Consider the following 8,253-nt stretch of genomic DNA (forward strand, 5'->3'; position numbering starts at 1 on the left):
CTTCCTCTTCTTTTTCCAACTTTCTAACAAGAGTGAGCCGTAGTGAGAAGCGCCTCACGTGTGACAAAGGGATCCCTGGGAAGAACCCCACGCGCAGAGGCACGGGGAGAGGTTGTTTATAGCCAGGATACCGTGTAAGGGAGCGGAGGGACGGGTGAAGCTGTCGGTGGTGCGTGCCAAGGGGAAGGCTCAGGCTTCCAGCGCTGTCCCCACAAAAGCACTGCTGGTCGGCCCGTTGGGTCTCTCCGTGTCTTGTCCAGAAGACGGAACCAATCTGAAGCCACATCCCTGCGCAAACGGCAGAAATTCAAATATGAGCCCGAGCTTTTATGTTAAAGTTGCTCTTGGGTGAACGCGACCAAAGAGAAGAGCGCAAAATCGCCTCTGCAGCAGCGGAGGTTTGGTCAGAGGAAGAGCCGTGTTAAGGCTCCGGCTGCCCCGGGGTCTCCGCTGCGGGAGCAGGACGGGGCTCTCCCGGCAGGCGGGACTGGTTGCCCCGGGCACACTGGTGTCATTTCCACCTCGCTCCTGGAGAACGTGACATGACCCTGCTCAGGAATCCTGCCACAGTCGATTCAATTAGTCAATAAGGCTAATTTATAGTTACACTAATTTAACTTTTGAGGTGAATTAAGCTAAATTGAATTAAGATCACGTTAATTCTGAATAAGATTGTCTTTGTGGGGGCTTAATGCAGTTTCACTAATCCACTTTAGTTCGTGCATGTTAATTTATCAGTATATGCTTGTACACTTAAGGGGAAAAAAAAAATTAATCCAGAGCCCAAAGTTTGTTAGTAGCGGTTTCTGGGTTTCTGTTACGTAACTTTCATTTATTATCAACGTTTTATACCACAAACTGTCTCCTCTGCTGACCAAGGGCGGGATTTTACAGCGCAGCAACACGGAGGCATTAGCAGTCTGGCTGGAGCAGTGCTGCGCCGGTGAGAGGTGTGGGTGCAACAGTCAGCGCGAACAGTCCACCTTCGTTGTCCCTTAAGCGCGTCGCATTAAGCGCTGCAGAGCTGCGTCCTCCTCGGGCACCACCGCGAGAAGCTGCTGTGGGCGAGCGACCTGCAGCACCTCGTGGCAGCAGACAAAGCCCACTGCAGCCGTCAGGCTTCGGTATCTGCCTCCGGTACCCTTCTGCGCGCGGGTGCACGGGGCTGTAAGGGACTGAAGAGAGCCCTTGGCAGACCGCGTGCTCCCGGGTGAACCTGCTGTGAGCCAGAAGGTGGTTTTGTTGTTGCCTCGGGTCTCCCCTCGAGCAGAAGGCGCACTCAGCCCACCAGCGCTGCCTCCTGTCGCCTCGCCGCTGCGCTGGCTGGAGCGCTCCCCGCCTTGAGCTCGGTACTGGCAGAACACACACGGCACCACTTCTGCTGAACTGGTTCCTGCCGGGAAGGGGGACAGGAGGTGGTGCTCAGTGAGCGCCACTGCTCTCAGGAACGTTCCTCTCGTGGTTGCAGAGGGAGAGAAGGGAATTCCGCATTCAACCCTCGGCTTTGCTGCCTGTGCCCACCCCGCCAGAGAAGTGCAGGCGTGGGTGCCGTGACAGATGCTGCTACAACCCCAGCGGAGGCCAGAAATCAGCTTTGGCTCTCTCGGCAGCTGAGATATAAATCGCAGTTGCTGCAGGGCAGAAGTGCGGTATTTAATCGCGTTAGAGAGACGGAGGAGCTGTAATCGCATCCCATTCTCCCGGGCAGACACGCACCGAGTCCCAGTTTCCTCCTCGACCGATCGCAGCCGTAACTGCTCGCGCCTCGAAGGGGCTGCAACGCGCGCTCACAGCGTTGGGCGCTTCACCAAGCGCTGCCGCTCCTGGATTTGAGGGCTCCCCTGCGTATGCAGAGTATTACTGACGGCGATTCTTGCAAATCTCTCCCCAGTGGGATTTGGACAAACAGCCCAGTGGAGATCAGGCTTGAAAGCACAGATCCTGCTCTGGCTTAGGTCTGCGTCTCGCTGTTTTTGTTCTCAGTTCCCTTCTTTCACTTTGACGCCTCTTTTTCACGGTCTTCAAGGGGGTTTTTTGAAGTGGTTTTGCAGTTATCGGGCTGATGTCTTATTTTGTTGTAAATTATCACATACAGCTTCACTTGTGACTTATAAAAGTGTATAATTTCTGTAAACAGCTAGTTTCAATTTGCTTTTTTTTTTCCACTCAATGCTATTAAAAAGGCAAGAAAAAGCTCTATGAATCCTGGCACCGATTCTGGGGCGGGGCAGGGGGGAACCAAAGCAGAAAGAGTGACAGTAACAACAGAAACTGAGTGGAAAATCACAATATGATTTTTTTTAATTATTATTTTTCTAAGCCCAGGGATGAAGAATGCCAGACCTGTGACAGAGAGGACTGGATGAGCTCTTGGAGACGCCCTGATGGGATTATTCCCTGTTTCTGTATCCAGCCTTGTTCCAAAGGCGGCAGGGGACTGGTGTTAAACCCCACACCTTTTGAATACGGTAACGTAGGCTCGCAGGAAGGACGCTTCTGTATGGCCAGCAGACGCTTTAACCCTCGATTCTTTCAGGAGACATAACGCCCTCTCTTTATCTCCCTAACCAACTCATTGCTCCCGAATGTTTGATGCCCTGTGGGAGCCTCCCGGCAGTTCGCCCACCTGTGTGGGAACAAAGTGCAGCGAAGGCTTCAAAACCCTCCTTAGACACAACCAGTGCTCCCACACCCTCCCCAGCACCGTTCCTGTAACACCCCGGGAGTTTTTCTTCTTATTTTTTATCTCTTTTCCCTTCCCCACCTGTCATTCTGGGCTGACCACTGTCTCTTTCCTGTTAGTCCAGGCCCGAAGGGATCCGTGTGTTCCTCACGGGCCCCTCGCTGCTCAGGGACCTGGTGGTGCGGGAGCAGATCCCGCAGCCCAGCGCTGCCCCGGGGCACAGGGGACGAGGAACCAGCAGCACACGCGTCACCGCTACCCGGCTCGTCCCCCCCACCTCAGCGCTGCCAAGCAGAGCGTCCGTGTTTCTGCTGACCCGACCTCTCCCCACCTGCGTCCCTGGGGACATTTCCCTCGTCACAGCTCAATTCCTGGACTGCTGAGGAAGCTGCTTTAGGGCAGAGCAGATGCCAATCTGGTAAAACTGGGGTTTTTTTTCCTCCAAAAAAGAACTGGAGAGAAAGGCCGTCACCCCTGACGTGACGCAGGCATGAAGAGGGTGAATTCCCAGTGACACCAGACCTGTGTCCTTCCCTCCTGCGGCTGACCAACGGGCAACATGGGCAACTGCCGGCCCCGGCGGAGCCTGCCTGCCGCGCAGATTACTTCCTCTGCTGGGAGGATAAGGATCTTTTAATAACCTCATGGTGAGATCACAATCATGAGATTTTTTTTCAGGGCATCCCCTACAACCGCTCTAAGAACTCCTCTCGGTGAGGAATCCCAGCTGGGTACCGCTCTTAATGTCAGGAATTTACTCACAATTTCACTTCTGCTATTTTGTTTACTTGAGGAATGACTGTGTCAAAGCCCCCCGCAAATAAATGTCCTGACTTCAAGACCCGACCTGTCCTTGCACGCCTCCCGGACGCCAGCTCAGCAGCTGGAGGGCAGAGGGCTCTTTGGGCAGGAGGCAAAACCGGAGGTGGGGGACCCCGAGTGTCCGGGCTCGGCACGGCCGGGCAGAGCAGAGCAGCCGAGGGGACGTCAGCGTCCCTCCTCGACGTAAGAGAGGGGACGTTACTGGGAAGTGGAGTCTTGAGTCAGGTTCACCTTTAACTCACCAGTGCGTCTGTCTGGGCAACTCTGGTTCCCTACAGCGATGGGGAGAAACCCTTCCCGGTGGTTTCGGTCCTTCCCTGCAGCGCCACGGGCTGTCTGGTCCTGCGGCAGAGCGCTGCGGAGAGAAGGGCAGGTCAGCACTTTGCACGGGACCTGCGATATCTGGATTTGAACTGTGCTGCTTTTACTCGTGTGCAAAACCTCCCTCAGCGCTCAGCCTGCAGCCGGACTGCAGCAGTGCCAGTTTGCCCACCTGGAACTGCTCGTGCCGCTCGCTCAGCGCCGTGCGAGCCGATCCCGACGCGGTGCGTCCTGTGCAGCCACGGGCAGAGCTGTCTGCAGCCGCTGCGACTCTCCACCTGCTGGGAAAGTGAGCGCTCAAAGGCTGTTTCCATCTCAATTCACGTAAAGTCAAATTAGTGGAAAATAAACGAAGGCTTTAAATTCAGGATGTAAAAACATCTCGTGTTGTGCTTTTCTCAGAATGAATTACACCTTGCTAAAGTGCGGTAGAGCCTTACGAGTTCTGCTTTCTAAGATCATCCAGCCGCGTGCGCTGAGCAGGCGCCATCCCCGGAGAGGCACCGGGACCCCTCCCGTCCTGGGATGTCCGTGTGCCTTAGCTGAAGGAGAGACTGCACAAAGTCCAATTTTACACACAGGACGTAGATGGGAAATCCAGGAACTGAATTCCCATGAGATATTTCATTGCTGAATGAGCTGTGATTTAACATCAGATCAATTCAACATTACACGTTTCAATTCAGTTCAGCGAATTCGATGTTTCAGTTCAAGTGGAACCAACCTGAACCGAAATGTTTCTTTCTGAGCTAACTTCCTGTGGAATTTATTAGGAACTGCATTTTCTTTTGAGAAGTTGTATCGATGAACAACGGCCATCTAGCTCCGGTCCTGCGACCTGGGCAACAAATTGTAATCACCGATTTCCACTCTTCTTGCAGTGAAGGTGAGCAGAGTAACCTGCATTCTGACACAAGACTGAAAATACCCGGTAACTTGATTTTTTTAATAATTAATTTATCCTTAGGGTAAGAAATGTGTTCTAGTGAGCAAACAGCACAGTGTGGCTGTCTTGGGCACAGCTCAGGCCTGGCGCTGTTGAGAAATGCAGCGTGTTTGTTCATGCAGGGTCACACTTTTGTAGAAGACAGCTCCTGGGGCACATGTGTTAAAGGGAATATGTCAAAGAGACAGAATCACTAAGGCATGAAATAGGCTGCAAATATACACAATCAAATTAAGCAAAGCTTTAATAAATGTTTTGAGAACTCCCTAGGTACAAAACATGACTGTACAAGAAAATTCAGTGTCACAAAGACATAGTAAATTGTTTATTTTAAAATATTCTCATCCTTTTTTAAGGAAAACAATTTACTTGAATTGGCTCTGACAACACAGAACTTGGCACATAGCTAAAGCCTGGGAGCACGTGCGGAAAACAAACTGCAAACCGTCCGCCTGCCGCCTTTCTCTCGTTGTCTTTGGGTCTGGGGACGGATCCGCTGCGACGCTGCCCTACAGCCTCCTCCCCTCTCCCTGGGAGCGCTGCGAGCTCAGAGCAAATCTAGGCGACCGTCCCCATGGCTGCCGACCCACCGCTCCCGCAGGCAGCACCGCCACCGCGTTTGAAGGCTTTACACCCACCGTTTCTGAGTATTCTGCCCGTACCTGAGAGGAGTCTTTCATCTCTACTCCTTCTTGGCGGAAGTGGTTAAAAGATAAGACTCTCAAAGGCAGCGTACCTGCTTGGATAATTGATGAACAAAAGAAAACAGAGCAATAAATAGAGTTGCAGAGATGTGAACTGCACCCGCCTGCCGAGATAAATCAAAAGCGAGTGTGCTGAAAAGCCGGCAATCACAGAATCATAGAGCGGTTAGCGTTGGAAGGGATCTTAAAGATCATCTGAGCGTGCTCAGAGACTGCTAGGGAAAGTGCAGGTCGCCTTCTGTGGAGCCAGATACAAACGCTGATAGTCTTCAAGCCCCCGAGCCCGGGCGAGGCTGTGGGGATCCAGCACCCTGCACGCTAACCTCCCCAGAACGGGATCGGGACATCGGTGCACCGGCCTACCGGGAGGGAAGCCCCGAGAAGGGTTTGAAGCCACAGCCGGGCTGGCACGGTGTCTAAGGAGGGCCTGAAACTGCGGACGGGCGTTTGCACAGGACCCGAGAGCACCCACAGGATCCTCGGCTGCGGCTCTATTGATGTGGGGCTTGAGAGAGCCAGGGAGGGAAAGGTTTGGCTCCATGTGGAAGCAGTTGGTGTTAAAGGCAAGGCAGCGAGCAATCGGTAGTTTTAGCATCAGGCTGTTTTATGTACTCAAATTCTGCTCAACTCCTGTTTTGGCTGTGGTTAGCCATTACATTACCTTAAAATAAATAAAAACACCCCACTGTAATGTTGGGTTTTTAAAAAAACACAAAACCTTCAGATATTCCAGTGCTAAGCTATGCTAGAGGGAAAGAAATCCGCTCTCCCCAGCAGCGAAAAGTGTTTACTTTTCCCAAGAGCCACAGACTACCGAACGTTCAGGCAAAGCATCATCCACAGAAGGCTTTCGGCTTGGACGCTGGCTGCAGGCACTCGCAGGGAGCTGGATTCTGCCTCTGAGGGTGGCACGAGCAGCGGGGCTGAGGCGCTGCTATTGATGCAGCTCATCAACTCATTCAATGCAACTTGTCTGCTCCTTGTAATACACATCCCATATAATGGGCAGATAATTCAGACACTGATCAGATTACCCGGCAAAGGACAGTGATTCACCAGAGCCAGTGCCTGCCTGGCACAGATGCCTTTTGTAACAGCTATTTAATCACACTATTATTTGTCTGATGCAGAGTAAATATATTAACTGTAAATGAGCCTAAATGCAGCATAGGTTGCATAGGTTTTCCTTTATTTCCATTTGCTGAAGCAGAACAGTGTTCTTGTAGGTGTCTCGCAGCCACGTAAACATTGCCCGAGCTGTGTTTTCTCTCTTCCAGGGGACGGGTCTTTCCGGCTGGTGTTGGAAGTTCCCTGCTCAGTGAACCGGCTCCTCTGGGTCTGCCCTGGGCTCTTCGCCTCCTCCAGCCCCGGTGGGGTTGTACGCTCTCTCTGGGACCTGCCCTGTGAGGCTTTATTTTCCCATCTGTCCCGGCTGCAGGAACAGCAGTGACATATCGTAAGAAGTTGCAGAGGACGAGATGCCAAAGTGAATATTTTGAGTCACCTTGGAAGGAAAGTGTGTTCATGAGGAGCTGGTGATGTTTCTACCTGTTAGAGGAGTCTGTTCCAAGAGTGGGGGTCCACCTTGGATGGCCACAAAACAAAAGCCCCCGATTTGTATCGAAGCTGATCCCTGGAGGAACAGGATCGGAGGAGGTGACTCCCCGTCCAGGCAGGGACCAGAGCTGACAGTGCTGCGGGTCCTCCCAGGGCTATGTCCTGAGGGCTGAAACTTCTGCAGTAACGGGATGGTGTTGAAAGCGTGGGACTGCAAAAGTGCAAAATCTTTTGAGGAAGATGGTATGTGCTGATACTCAGCAGATGGTAACACAAAACCACCCAAAAGCAGAAAGGTGGGGGGAAGTCCACTTACTCGCTTGAGCTGCTGCTAATCCAGAGAGGACGCTGCGAGCATGGGGGAGCAGGGCAAAGGGATGCCGGCCCCTGGCAGTCCTGCCCACCGAGATTTTTCATGCAGTAGCTGAACACCTTCCCCAGCAAGGGTCTGGCAGAGGAGATGGGGATCGTCCCCGTTCCCTACAGCACGGGGTTCTGGTGGATGCTCTGGCAGATGAGGCAGGATCTGCTGGGGAGCGGGGAGATAACAGGAAAGGGGAGTCTCTCCTCTCGACCCTTCACCACCACCAATTCCCCATGTACCAGTGCAACAGCTGAACCCACTTCACTTTACCGAGTCTCCGTACAAAGCACGTGTGCGCAGCCCTCAGCTGCCCGCACTGAGGAAGCTCCAAAGAGCCCGACTGCCTGACAGCGGTGTGGCACAGCACAACTCTCCCGTGCGGCCGAAAGCACGAGGAGGAGGAGGAGGGTCTACTAAATGTCAGCGACGCCGCGGCACGTCATGAGCTTCTTGCAGAGGGGCAGGAAGTATAAAAGAGAGAGTTTCCCAAAGAGGGGCTCTGGCAGGAGCTGCGGCGCGTTGAGGCACCGCTGGAACGTACGATGCTCTGTGACTTCATCTCTGCTTGAAACGCGACCATGGATGGTGGTGAGTACCTGCCCTGCAGCCTCTGGCTTTGCCTTCAGCTTTATTAATAATGCCCAAATTCATGCCCTATGACACAGGGATGAAGCACTTTTAACAGAGTGTCTCAACAATACAAAAGGCTTTCATATGGCTCATAATTATTATTTTAAAAAAAAAAAAAGTAACATTACATAACCTTAAATCAATTGCTTCAGAAACACACACACGAAATAGGCTTGGAGGGGATTTCAATGGGCTATTCTGTCCTAAAGCAAATGTGTTCTTCTCA

The sequence above is a fragment of the Vanellus vanellus genome (genome assembly GCF_965231255.1).
Source record: "Vanellus vanellus genome assembly, chromosome: 24".
NCBI lineage: Eukaryota > Metazoa > Chordata > Aves > Charadriiformes > Charadriidae > Vanellus > Vanellus vanellus.